Source organism: Triticum urartu, chromosome 5 (genome assembly GCF_003073215.2).
Source record: "Triticum urartu cultivar G1812 chromosome 5, Tu2.1, whole genome shotgun sequence".
NCBI lineage: Eukaryota > Viridiplantae > Streptophyta > Magnoliopsida > Poales > Poaceae > Triticum > Triticum urartu.
In genome coordinates this window covers 188,868,668-188,883,349 of record NC_053026.1, presented here as the reverse complement: position 1 = coordinate 188,883,349, position 14,682 = coordinate 188,868,668, and positions in this window count along the sequence as shown.

Here is a 14,682-nt window from a genome sequence, read left to right as displayed (position 1 = left end):
AACCATCCCCTTTGAAGGTGCTCCCGGAGGAGAAAGCGCAGGTGAGGGTGTTGGTCGAGCGAGTGGTCCAGCTTATCCATGACGGGGTCACCGGTATGGGTCTCTTGGAGGTCTTCCTTCAGCGGCGCATCCAGCCTCTTCAAGCCCGAGACCATCCGATGTGGATGTATTCGGGTCTTGAAGACTCCACTCGGATTCACCCGGAGGAGGTCGATGACGACACACTGGAGAAGTGGTTGTCGGGCATTGCCGGAAACAAGGATAACCCCAGGGGAGCCAGGAGAGTTCCCCCATTCGACTAGTCTCATGCACCAGAGAAGGTCTGATTCTGAGTTTTTGCTTGTAATCTGAATTCACTCGCGCAGCTGCCTATACTGCGTCGACTGACTTTGTTCTCCCTGCTTTCTTTCAGGCCATCATTGAAATGTATTCAATGCCCAACGGAGAGCAAGAGCAAGCTTTGGAAGGCGAGGTGAGCGGCGGCGACAGTGGCGAGTGGACTTCCGACGGTGAAGGGGATGGAGGAAGCGACGACTCAAGCGATGGAGAAGAAGTCGACTCAGGGAGAGGCGATCCAAGCTTGACCAAGAACGACCGAGCACCCGCAAAAAGGCAACTGCTCAGGCTGGTCAGTCTTTGAAGCGTCCTCGGATCTCTTCACCAACCCCGACTGAGAAGGCGCCAAAGCACCCCAAAGTTGCAGAGTCGAAGACTCGGAAGGCGTTGCCGAAGATTAAGATTGATATCCCCGTCGCTTCCGCGTGAGTGTCTCTCTTTGTATTCACTCGACGCTCCACGCTGTTTGTTTTTCTTGTTTTAACTGGACGAACTTTGGAACTGTCAGCGCTGCCACTTCCGGGACCTCAGCTTACAGGGACAATGATGAGGTGATGGAGGATGCGGTCACTTCTAATCTGGGTATGATTTCTGCCATACTGTCTTTGTTCGGTCGATTCAACTGCAATGTGCATCATTGGGTGATGTGATTTTGGCAATTGAACTTTGCACAGCTCCCAACATTATTGACCTCCCCGATGATGATGAAGAGCCCGAGAGGTCTTTGACGAGGAAGAATAGGCAAGCTCCTGCAAGCGAGGCGCTACAGTCAACGCCGAGGGCGGAACCAGTCGTTCAGGACACTGGCGACGCCAATCGGGGTTCTGTTACCTTCGTCGTGCCACTGTCGAGTGCCTTGCCTTCTTCGTCGACTGCTCAGGCCCCTGTCGACCCACCTTTAGTTTTTGCGACCCATCATGTCCCAGAAGACGAAGTGAATGCTGCCAGGGAAGCTATACGCCAGGCGGGCGTCATGATGGAGAAGATGAAGATGGTGCGGGACGCCAGTCAGGCTGCCTACGACGCCAGCTCGGCTCTCCAAAGCAACGTTCAGGTTAGTTGGTTGCCGCTTGTTCTGTTAGGATATGATATCTGAAGACTCTTTTCGAAAATCTTTGCGTTAGTACACCCACTGGGTGCGTTGATTGAACTTTGAATTAGTGGGGGCACGCTGAGTGCACCCACTGAGTGTAGTCCCCGAGACTACGGTGGACTGCGGGCAGTCGACTGTAGTCTTTGTATTTTGTCGAGTGTAAACCGAACTGATAGTTTGTCTCTTCCACTCCCTGCACTCGACTCCGGCGGGCCGGTCGAGTGGGATCAGAACCGGTGGGGGCACGCAAAGTGCACCCACTGGGTGTAGTCCCCGAGACCGTGGTCGACTGCTGGCAGTCGACTGTGGTCTGAGTCCTTTCTCTCTTCTTTTTTTTACTCCCTATACTCGACTCCGGCGGGCCGGTCGAGTGGGATCAGAACTAGTGGGGGCACGCAAAGTGCACCCACTGGGTGTAGTCCCCGAGGCTATGGTGGACTGCGGGCAGTCGACCGTAGCCTTAGTACTTATTGACTTTGTTGTTTTTCGCTGTAAAAATAACTTCTCCCCTTTGATTTCAAAAATCTTGTGATCTTGGAGTTTGCTTTGCTGACTTAGAGAAACAGCAGATCCAACTGAACCTTGACTTGGAGCTGTCCAAGACAGAGCTGCAAAGGGTCAAGGACGACGCCACTGGTAAAATGAATTTGTTGACTGGTCTGTCTTAGGCTTGAGTACCCTTCTTCTCTTTCTGAATCAGACATCATTTCTTTGTAGAAAAACTGAGAGAAGCTCTGGCGAAGAAGGATCGGGATTTGGATGCTGCTCGAAAGGAGGCTGACGACAGAACCGCTCTAGCTGAACAGAAACTGGCTTCGGTCGGCCAGTTGGAAGAAGAGAATACCAGGCTGAAATCTGCTCTGAATGACGCCAACAAGGAGTGCTCGCGCTGGAAGAAGGAGAATCTCATCCTGGGCGAGAAGATGGAAAGCATTGCTCGCAGGAGGTACGATCTGGAGAGCTATCTAAGGAGCCTTGCCAAGAAGTTGTTCATCAAGCTTGAATGTGCACATTTTGTTCCGACTGATTTTTTTATGTCGACTCAGTGTACGAAAATTGAATTATCCTTGGATCGTGAATGCAGAGTTTTGCCAGAACTTCGAGGAGGAGACTGGGCGGATTGAGCCAGGTTTGGACCCAATCAATTCTCCCATAAAAGATGAAACTGCCATGAATCTACTCCGGCTGGAATCCCACATCGACGGTGTCGTGGACTACTTGGCTCGACTGAAGGTCGCCATGTCGTGGATCGACCCGGCACTTTGGCCAGAGACCACGCCTCGGAATGATCTCGAGTCCCTGATGACTCGACTTAACGAAATCCCTGATCGAGTGCAGGAGTGGAAGAAATCTTCTGCCCGGTGTGGAGCTGATGTGGCCCTGTCTCTGGTTCGCGTCCATTGCAAGGAGGTGCGTCAAGATAAGCTAGCGGCAATCAAGGTCGCCAACACCCAGAAGCATGACTTCCGATCTTTTATGGAGACTTTCATCGCTGCGGCCACTCGGATCGCCGACGGCGTCGACCTAGACGAGTTCATCGAGCCTGCTAGTCCTCCTCCCGCGGAGTGAACAAAATTTTATGCCTCACCTTAAATTTGCCTCGGGATGCCGAGTGGTTTTTGTAACCGTTAAACTCTTTCGGGCTGAAAGCCCGAGCACTTCGATCTGTGGTCCGGAACCTTTAGGGTTTATCTGAACTTGGTTTATCGTTAAATATCTTCATGAATCCCCCGTCGAGTGGGAATCGTTCTTCATTCGAGACAACTTTGTATTTGTGGCGCAGCTCCGAAGGAGAAGGTGGTAGTCGACCCGCATCTTGTTACTGCAGAGCGGGACGGAGCGCACATTGTATTTGTGGCGAAGCTCTCAAGGAAAAGGTGGCAGTCAACCTGCACCTCGTTACTGCAGAGCAGGATGGAGCGCACATTGTATTTGTGGCGAAGCTCTCACGGAGAAGGTGGCAGTCGACCTGCACCTCATCGTCCTTGAGGATTCAGACGTGTTTCGTACTTAGGCAAGTACTGGACTGCAGCTAAGCCTCCAAGTGGGAGGCTGGCTCACCACTCGATAGGATTTTCAGATACTTAGGCGAGTACTGGACTGCAGCTAAGCCCCCGAGTGGGAGGATTGCTCTCCACTCGGTAGGATTTTTTCAAACTTAGGCGAGTGTCGGACTGTAGCTAAGTCTCCAAGTGAGAGAACTTAGGCGAGTACTGGACTGCAGCTAAGCCTCCGAGTGGGAGGATTGCTCTCCACTCGGTAGGATTTTTTCAAACTTAGGCGAGTGCCGGACTGCAGCTAAGTCTCCAAGTGAGAGAACTTAGGCGAGTACTGGACTGCAGCTAAGCCCCTGAGTGGGAGGATTGCTCTCCACTCGGTAGGATTTTTTCAAACTTAGGCGAGTGCCGGACTACAGCTAAGTCTCCAAGTGAGAGAATCTTAGGCGAGTACTGGACTGCAGCCAAGCCCCCGAGTGGGAGGATTGCTCTCCACTCGGTAGGATTTTTTCAAACTTAGGCGAGTGCCGGACTGCAGCTAAGTCTCCAAGTGAGAGAACTTAGGCGAGTACTGGACTGCAGCTAAGCCCCCGAGTGGGAGGATTGCTCTCCACTCGGTAGGATTTTTAAAATACTTAGGCGAATGCCGGACTGCAGCTAAGTCTCCAAGTGAGAGAATCTTAGGCGAGCACTGGACTGCAGCTAAGCCCCCGAGTGGGAGGATTGCTCTCCACTCGGTAGGAAATTATTTTTACAAACTTAGGCAAAGCGGATTCGTAGCTAAGCCACCCACTAGGGGATTTCTCACGCAAACAAAAACAATAATAATCACTGGGAAAATTATAACGCTCTTGTCTTTGATAAATAAACTACAGGAGTTTTTTCTTATTACATCTCATCCGAGTGAGAATTCAAGTATAAAAGGGGCGGAGGAGCTCCGCATTCCAGGCTCGCGGCTCATCAATCTGGCGATTGACATTGTAGAGGTGGTATGCTCCATTTGTGGAGGACTCTGGTGACTATGAAGGGGCCTTCCCAAGTAGGAGCGAGTTTGTGTGGTTTCTGCTGACCCACTCGGAGGACTAAGTCTCCTTCTTGGAAGGCTCGACTCTTCACATTTCTGGCATGGAATCGATGCAAGTCTTGTTGATAGATGGTCGATCGGATCATGGCCATTTCCCTTTCTTCTTCCAGGAGGTCGACTGCGTCTTGCCGGGCTTGTTCTGCTTCATCTTCAGAGTAGAGCTCGACTCGGGGAGCGTTGAGAAGCAGGTCACTCGGCAAGACTGCCTCAGCTCCGTAGACCAGAAAGAATGGGGTTCTTCCGGTCGATCGGTTCGGGGTTGTCCTCAATCCCCAAAGGACTGATGGAAGCTCGTCGACCCATGCACCTGCTGCGTGCTTGAGATCGCGCATCAATCGGGGTTTCAGTCCTTTGAGAATTAGGCCGTTTGCCCTTTTTGCTTGCCCATTCGACTGGGGGTGAGCGACCGACGCATAGTCGACCCGAGTGCCCTGAGAGGCGCAAAAGGCCCTGAATTTGTCGGAATCGAAGTTTGACTCATTGTCAGTGATGATGCTGTGCGGAACTCCATATCTGAATATCAACTCTCTGATGAAACTGATAGCAGTGCAAGCATCAAGATTCTTGATAGGCTTGGCTTCAATCCATTTGGTGAACTTGTCGACTGCTACCAGTACATGAGTGAAGCCGCTCCTGCCCGTTCTCAGTGGTCCAACCATGTCCAGCCCCCAAACAGCGAAGGGCCAGACGAGTGAAATGGTTTTCAGGGCTGACGCGGGCTTGTGCGACATATTGGAGTAATACTGACATCCTTCACATTTGTCGACTATCTCTTTTGCCATTTCATTGGCTCTTGGCCAGTAGAATCCCGCTCGGTATGCTTTAGCCACAATGGTCCGAGAGGACGCATGATGACCACAGGTCCCCGAGTGGATATCATCAAGGATCATCTGACCTTCTTCTGGTGTAATACACTTCTGGCTGACCCCAGTCGCGCTTTCTCTATATAATTGTCCCTTTATGAATGTAAAGGCCTTGGATCAACGGACGATCTGCCGAGCCTCTTCTTCGTCCTCTGGGAGTTCTTTCCTTAGGACGTACACGATGTACGGTACTGTCCAGACGGGAGTGATGACCAAGACTTCCATGATCAGGTCGACCACAGCTGGAATTTCAACTTCAGTCGGATCCGTGGCACTTTTTGGCTGCGGGGCCTCTTCAGTGAAGGGATCCTCCTGAACTGATGGTGTGTGGATGTGTTCCAAAAACACATTGCTGGGAATGGCTTCTCTTTTGGAACCTATTTTGCCAGATCATCAGCTGCTTGATTTTTCAGTCGGGGTATGTGATGAAGCTCTAACCCCTCGAATTTCTTCTCCAGCTTTCTCACTGCATTGCAATAACCAGTCATGGCGGGACTTCTGACGTCCCATTCTTTCATCACCTGATTAACCACCAAATCTGAGTCGCCATAGACCATGAGGCGACGGACGCCGAGTGAAATGGCCATGCGCAACCCATATAAAAGTGCTTCGTATTCTGCCTCGTTATTGGAGGAATCAAAGTGGATTTGAAGAACATATCTGAGTTGTTCTCCTCTGGGGGAGACCAACACCACTCCGGCACCGGAACCATTCAACATCTTGGAGCCGTCGTAGAACATGGTCCAATGCTCCGAGTGAACCTGAGTCGCCAGTTGCTGTTCAATCCACTCGGCGACGAAATCTGTGATTGCCTGGGACTTGATAGCTTTCTTTGCCTCAAACTTGATATCTAGAGGAAGGAGTTCAATCACCCATTTTGCCACTCGACCAGTTGCATCCCTGTTATGCAGGATCTCTGACAATGGAGCGTCGCTGACGACTGTAATGGAATGATCAGAGAAGTAGTGAGCAACTTTCTTTGTGGTCATATAAATCCCATATACAAGCTTCTGATAATGAGGATATCTTTGCTTCGATGGGGTCAAGACTTCAGAAATATAATATACTGGGCGCTGAACTTTGAAGGTTTTTCCTTCTTCTTCCCGCTCGACCGTAAGTACCGTACTGACGACTTGTCCTGTGGCTGCAATGTAAAGCAGCAAAGGCTCCTTGCTGATTAGGGCAGCAAGCACCGGCTGGGTGGAGAGCAGAGCTTTGAGCTGTGCAAATGCTGCATCAGCTTCAGGAGTCCACTCGAACTTGTCGGACTTCTTCATCAACCGGTAAAGAGGCAATGCCTTTTTACCGAGACGAGATATGAATCGACTTAGGGCGGCCAAGCAACCAGTAAGCTTCTGGACGTCGTGCACTTGCACAGGACTTTTCATTCGGAGTATAGTACCGACTTTTTCTGGATTGGCGTCGATTCCCCGTTCGGAAACGAGAAAACCGAGTAATTTTCCGCTAGGAACTCCGAATGTGCACTTTGATGGATTAAGCTTGATATCATACCTCCTGAGGTTGGCAAAGGTTTCAGCAAGGTCAGTCAGCAGGTCGGAACCCTTCCGTGACTTGACCACAATATCATCCATGTACGCCTCCACATTCCGACTGATTTGAGTGAGCAAACACTTCTGAATCATCCTCATGAATGTGGCTCCGGCATTCTTGAGGCCGAACGGCATGGTAACATAACAGAAGCACCCGAATGGAGTGATGAAGGCTGTTTTGATCTCGTAAGGTCCATACAGACGGATCTGATGGTACCCGAAATAGGCGTCTAAAAAGACAGTCGCTCACATCCCGCAGTCGAGTCGACTATCTGATCGATGCGGGGGAGAGGAAAATGATCTTTCGGGCAGGCCCGATTGATATGTTTAAAGTCAGTGCACATGCGAAGTGACTTGTCCTTCTTGGGGACCATAACAACGTTGGCGAGCCACTCGGAGTGGTAGATTTCTCGGATGAACTCCGCTGCTAAGAGCCGAGCCACCTCCTCGCCAATGGCCTTTCTCTTCTGGACGGCGGACCGTCGGAGATGTTCCTTGACAGGTTTTACTTTTGAGTCGACTCTTAGGAGGTGCTCAGCCAACTCCCTGGGAACACCCGGCATGTCAGAAGGCTTCCATGCGAAAATGTCCCAGTTCTCACGGAGGAACTGGATGAGCGCTTCTTCCTATTTGGAGTCGAGTGTTGTCGAGATATGAGTTGGAGCAGCGCTGGGGTAGGTCGGGTGGATGTGAGCTGTCTTCGTATCGCCATTCGACTGAAAAGCTGATTCTATAGCAGGCTTCTTGGCTCGCAACAAATCACTCGGGTCTGCAGTCTTCTGGTATTCCTGCAACTCCACCACTGCCATCTGAGCATCGGCGATCTTCGAACCTTTCTGAAAACATTCTTCCGCTTTCTTCCGATTGCCCATAATAGTGATCACACCTTTGGGGCCAGGCATCTTCAATTTGAGATACACATAACATGGTCGGGCCATGAAGCGTGCATAAGCCGGCCTGTCCAAAATAGCGTGGTAGGCACTCTGGAAGTCTACAACTTCAAATGTCAACTTTTCTTTGCGGTAATTCTTGGAATCACCGAAAACCACATCAAGAGCAATCTGGCCGAGTGATTCAGCCTTCTTCCCAGGAATGACTCCATGGAAGCTCATGTTGCTGGCACTGAGTCTGGACATCGGAATGCCCATCCCTTTCAACGTCTCAGCATATAATATGTTCAAACCACTGCCACCATCCATCAGGACTTTGGTCAGTCGAGTGCCTTCAACAACTGGGTCGACCACCAAAGCTTGCCTCCCAGGGGTGGCGATGTGCGTTGGGTGATCGGACCGGTCGAATGTTATGGCAGTCTGAGACCATTTCAGATAACTGGGTGTCGCCGGAGCGACCATATTCACCTCTCGGTTGATAACTTTCAGTCGACTTTTGCTTTCAACATCAGCAAAAATCATCAGAGTGGAATTGACATGAGGGTATCCGTCGTCACTATCTTCCTTGTCCTCAATTTTGTCCGACTCCTTTTCCTTATCTTTGGGCTGCTTGCCCTGGAACTGCTGGATCAAGAGTCGACACTGTCGAGTGGTATGTTTCGGGTAAATGAAATTACCCTCTTCATCTTTCTTGGTGTGGACGAGACATGGCAAATCCAACACATCATTTCCATCCTGGTCTTTAACTTTCTTGGGGTTCCAAGGTCCTTTAGGTTTCCCTTTAAACTTTCCTTGGGTTACAGCTAAGGCTTCCCTAGGAGCAGCCGGCTCGGCTTTCCACTTCTGTTTCCGATTGGGATTTCCTCCGGTTTCTTGGGCGACTGATTTGAGCTTGCCACTCCTGAGTCGATCCTCATCTTCACCATTAGCGTACTTGGTGGCAATCTCCATCATCCGGTTCAGAGACATATCTCCGGTCTGATCGAATTTCAAATTCAGTTCTCTGTACTTGACGCCTTCTTTGAAGGCACACACTGCTTGGTGGTCAGGAACATTCTCTACCGTGTGATGCAACGTGATCCATCTCTGGATGTAATCCCTCAAGGTTTCATTCGGCTTCTGCACGTAAGACCACAGTTCCGTCAGCCCTGCCGGCCGCTTGCATGTTTCTTCAAATGTGGTGACAAACACTTGGGCGAGATCTTCCCAAGTGTAAATGCTGCTGGGTGCTAACTGGTTCAGCCATGCTCTGGCCGAGCCATCCAACATGAGAGGCAGGTGCTTCATGGCCACTTCATCATTGCCGCCGCCAATCTGGACGGCCACTCGGTAGTCTTCAAGCCAAGTATCGGGCTTGGACTCGCCAGTGAACTTGCTGACTCCAGTCGCCAACCTGAAGTTGGGAGGAATCACAGCGGCCCTGATGGCTCTACTAAAGCATTCTGGCCCTGAAACATGTGCTCTGCTGCTGGCAGGAGCATCTCTGTCGTGACCTTCCCGGTGAGCTCTATTCCTGTCGACCAAACCTTGAACGAGAATGGATCTCGCATCAAAGCCTGGCTCCCTGGAGTCAACTGGAATCCTTCGCCCAACAGTACGAGGGCGCATGTCATCCTGTTGTCGAGGCGCATACGACCCGCTCCTCGGGGGAGGGGTGGGCACTCGACGTCGATCATCATGATCGAATCGGTGATCATATTGCTCAAGGTTCCCATACTGATTACGCCGGTCCCCACGTCCCTCACGCCTCGGGGGTGATCTTGGGCTATGAGCCGACTGGACTGTGTCCGCGGCAACGGATTTGCTGTGAATCCTGTTCCGCGACTGAGAAACAGCGGAATTCTGGTCTCCTGCTGCCCGGAGTAACGCTCTGATCTGCAGCAAGCCTCTGCCAGCCTCCGACTGGGAAGGCTGAATCGACTCTGCTATACGGGCTGCAGCTGCTAAATTCTGAATCGAAGTTCGATATACCTGCGGGGGCGGGAAGAGCTGACGTCGACTAGATTCGGGAACCCGTTGTCACGCACGCTCATCGAGTGCTCGCTGGAGGTTCTCCAGTCGAGTGCGCTCGGCCAAGTTTGCCAGGCGCGTGTCTTCCAAGGCACAATCCTCGGGGGTTTCTCCAACGATAGGAGTGTGCAGTGCATCCATGTTCCGGCGACGAAGTTCTTCTCTCTGCAGCGACGTGAGAGGCTTGGGAAGATATTCCTCATGGGGACGCGACGGGTCGCCTCCACCCGCGCCTCCGGTGGTGCGGGGAAAACCGGGAGGACTGGGCGGTCCATCGACCATCAGAACCTCCGCCGCCGGATCACTGCTATTGCACGCGGATGCGGTCTCTGCGGAGCCAGTCGACAGGTCGAACAGGCCGTAGAGGGATTCGTCGGGCTCGATCGCCGCGACTTGAGGGGTGGCCGACTGGCGTGCCACCGCGTGTCTCACCCACCGTTGAAGTCTCGACTGACCGGAGCGCTTGCGCCGGTGGGATACAGGGAGGGAGGACAACACAGGAGCCGATCGGTAGGGGGTCGAAGGTTGCCGCAGGAGAACACCGCGGACGCACGCGCTAAAGTGCGTTGCCCCACGGACAGGGAGTGCGTCCACGTCGATCAGAGCCGCCTGAAGCCAAGCGGAGTCGTCGGCGATGAACGTGAGCGCGCCGAGACGGATCTCGCGGCCCTCCACCAAAACTCCGCCGAAAACCATGATGATTCGGGTCGGAAAAGATCGCAACTCCTCCAAGAAAACGCTAAAACACCTGCCCCACGGTGGGCGCCAACTGTCGTGGTTCTAAGTCTGACAGTAGTGTAGGGGGATAAGTATGGAGAGGCAAGATCTTAGCTATGGAGAAGTTGTAAGCACGCAAGGTTTACGAGTTCAGGCCCTTCTCGGAGGAAGTAATAGCCCTACGTCTCGGAGCCCGGAGGCGGTCGACTGGATTATGCGTGTATGAATTACAGGGGTGCGAACCCTTGTCTCGGAGGAGGGGGTGGCTTATATAGAGTGCGCCAGGACCCCAGCCAGCCCACGTTACAAAGGGTTCAATGTACATTAAGGAAGCGCGTTACTGGTAACGCTAGTAATAAAGTGCTATGATGACCATAAAAGCTACTTAATAACCGACCGTTAGCATGCGGAGTGTCTTTAGATCTCCTGACTGTCGAGTGGCTTGGTCTTGGTCGAGTGGTTGCTTCTTGGTCGAGTATCTTCGAGTCTGTCGAGTGGAACACCTCCAAGTCGATTGAAAGATGATTTCTTCTGGAGATGTCCTTGGGTAGGTCAGTTTGGACAGGTCCATGCCCCTACCCTAGGTACATAGCTTCATCAGCGCGTTCGGCGCCTGTTGGAGATGCTCTTAGAGCATCTCCCGCCGCGTCCCCAAGAGGCTCCCCGAGGCGATTTTTTAATGCCGACGTACGAAAATCGGTTCAGTCGTGTCTAGGAGTCCGTTTTTCATCGGGTTGGACCGAAATAACAGCTGGCACACCCGAGCCAAACCCGGCGTGCTGAGGGGCACCTGAGGTCACCGGCACAAGCAAAAAGGGGCGTGGGGCCGCTCCTTCGGCAAGAGGAGGGCCTTTTCCTGTCGTTTCTTCCCGCTTTCCCCCCGACTTCCCTCTCATTCTTTTCATTCCTCCTGCCAATCTCCTCCTCCTCCCCTCCCAGCCGACCACCATGCCGCTGAAGAAATACGTGATCCCCCGCGCCGCGACGGGTGCGACTGCCGTCGTCGCCCAGCCGAAGCAGAGGAAGCCGAGGGCGCCACCGTCCAAGCCCCCAAGCATGTCCAACGCTGACTGGAGGGCGGAAGTTCATCGCCAGGAGGCTATTACCACTGACCGGCGGAACAGGGCCAACGCTAAGAAGGCCCGGGACAGCGCGGCGATCGCGGCTGCGGCAGCGGCGGAGCAGGTAGAGCGGTCGGCCAAACAAGCGGAGGCGGCTTGCATGGGGATGATGAATCCACCCGGCGGCCACGCCCCGTACGCACCCTAGAGCCAGCAAATCGTCGGTTCACCGGCTAGCTTCTCGTCGTCGCCGCAACCCTGGGGCTGCACGCCGTCGCCGGGGTACGCCGACGGTGACGCGCATGGCGGTTTCAACCCCAACATCACCTTCCTCCATGGTCACCCGGCCCAGCGGACGCCCTCGCCCGCCTTCGCCGGCGTGCAGTACCCTCCGTACACCTACCCACCGTCGGCCTACGCATCCTCCCTGACGCCCCCTCTCCGCCGTGGCGCGCTGCCCTTCTCACAAGCCTCCACGTCGCATCTCGGTGACACCGACGCGACCGAAGCCGACATGGACGACATCATCACGGCCGGCTTGGCCGCCCCGCTGCGTCCCCCTCCCCCCCGTTCACTACCCAGGATGACACAATGGACCTCAACAACGACATGGATGGCGAGCTCGACTACGGCGAGGAGGAGCCGGAGGAGGAGGAGGAGCTGACGCCTGCTCCAGCGAAGAAACGGAAGAAGAAGAAGGGGGCGGCCAGGACCGGCGAGCCACGCATCAAGTGGGCATCTAAGGAGGACAAGTGCCTCACCGAAGCGTGGAAAGTCACCTGCCTCGACCCGATCACCGGCACGTACCAGAGCATCGACATGTATTGGGACCGCATCAAGGCCGAGTTCGACGAGCGCAAGCTCGTCGGCCCCTACTTCAAAGGCGTCCACATGCAGCACGGGTCGAAGGCAATGGCGAACCATTGGGGGCTCATCCAAACGGCGTGTAACAAATGGCATGGGATCGTCGAGGAGATCGCGGCTCGCCCGGAGAGCGGCGCTAGCATGGAGGATCAGGTATGGCACGCTGGTCTCCCACTTCTTTTCGCCGTGCGCGCCCGCCAACTATTTGTTCCTCGGCGCAGCTACTGCGGATGTTCGCCATGTATCGCCAGGACAACAGCGACCAAGACTTCAAGTACCTCCACGTCTTCAAGCGGATCGAGAAGTGCGAGAAGTGGGCGGATGTCCGGTGCACCCTCGCCAAGGCCAGGGAGACGTACAAGCCAGACGCGCCGACACCGGGCGCGGGTGACGGGCGCCCCGAAGGCAACAAAGGGGCTAAGAAGGGGAAGCACGCCGACGCGGCTACCGCGCGAGTGTAGGAGTCCATTGAGCATTGCCTCGCCGACGCCAAGACCCGGGCCGCCCAGCGGGAAAAGAGAAGACCGAGGCGCGGTGGTCGACGTTGGTGATGAACAGCGCCGTCAAGCTCGACCTGCTCCGGACCAACGTCGCCGCGAAGAAGAGGAACACCGACCTGGCTTTCCAAATGGGTGGGGCGGACATGTCGGCAATGGACGAGCAGGTCAAGGCGTGGTACATGGCGGAGCACGGCCTCATCCTGAACCAGATGTCGTCGACGGCGCCGCCAACTCCCACGCCAACGCCGCCGCCGCCGCCAAGCCCGAGCGATGATGCCTCCACGACGCCCAGCAGCACAGAAGCCGCGCCGACGCCGCCCAACACAGAAGCAGCTCCGACACCGCCAAGCCCGCGCACGCCGACTCCGCCGACGCCGGAGGCCGACCCCGCCATTTGATGTGTTGCCCACACATCCTTTCTTTTTTTGTGCGCCGAACTGTGGCAAGGTGATCGCCGAACTGGGCCGCTGATCGCCGGACTTGTGGCATTTTTTTGTGAGCGGGAATGACCAAGTTTGAATTTGTCGCGACTTGGGGGCGGCGTCTAGGGGCGTGGCTGGGACCTAGATCACCCCCACGGGCCAATCTAGCGCCTGTTCGCCCCCAGGCGGCTCTTTTTCGGCGCCCTGGGGGAGCGAACGGCTGGAGATGCTCTTAGACTAGCCACAGTGGGGAGTAACTTACAGTAGTAACATGTGTTACTAGTCTATATTAATACCTTCACAATGGGGAGTAACATATGTGTGGTGTCATGCAACACTTCCTTTATTAAGTTATAGACTCATCTTGTCTTGGTATGTGTGATGTTACTGATACTACGGCTAGTCATAGTGGGGAGTAACTTAGACTAGTAACATACATATGTTACTAGTCCATGTTATCATCCTCATAGTGGGAAGTGTCAAAGGTGTAGTAACATGCATATCCTCATTTATTGCCTTGTAGATTCATTTTGTATTGGGAACCGCTATGTGATGGTAACATATTATGTTACTCTTATTTATCTCTTTCCTCTTTAATTACATGACACATCATCTTTTTTGCTTATGTGGCATCTATGTTACTACTTATGTTACTCCCACTATGACTAGCCTACTAGTAACTAGTTATGTTACCACATCACTCTCTTTCTTCATTAATTACTTGTCACATCATCTATTTTGTCTAAATATGTGTGATATTACCACATATGTTACTCCCATTGTGGGTAGTCTTAGACCCCATCTGTTCGAACAATGCGGCCCCGCATCCCTTCGTGGACTGGTCCGAACGTCCGTTTTCCGTAAACAGTAAACAAGAAGCAGACATGAGGTTTGCGGGCGTCAAGACCACTGTCAGACGCTTTCATGTTGGGTCATACCGGACGTGACCTCTCATTGGAGCCAGTATTGAAGTGGAACGTCGGCCGAGAGCAAAGCCTGCACGGCGTCCCGGTTCACGCGCCTTCTCTCCGCATTCAAACGACACCTATACATCCACCTCCATCCATTAAACATGTGCGGTTGCCCAGGAACCTACTGCAACGCCTGCATGCGACGCCACCCATTCGTTCGCCTGCCAACTGGCATTAACTGTGTGTTGGCCAGAGAAGTATGGTACCAAGTAGCGATGGCAATGGAGGAACTAGGATGAACACCAACAATGGATGACTCTCTGTGCGTCTGGTGCCCTAGCAGAAGCAAGGATGGACAACAAATTAAGGATACGAGGGCTATCC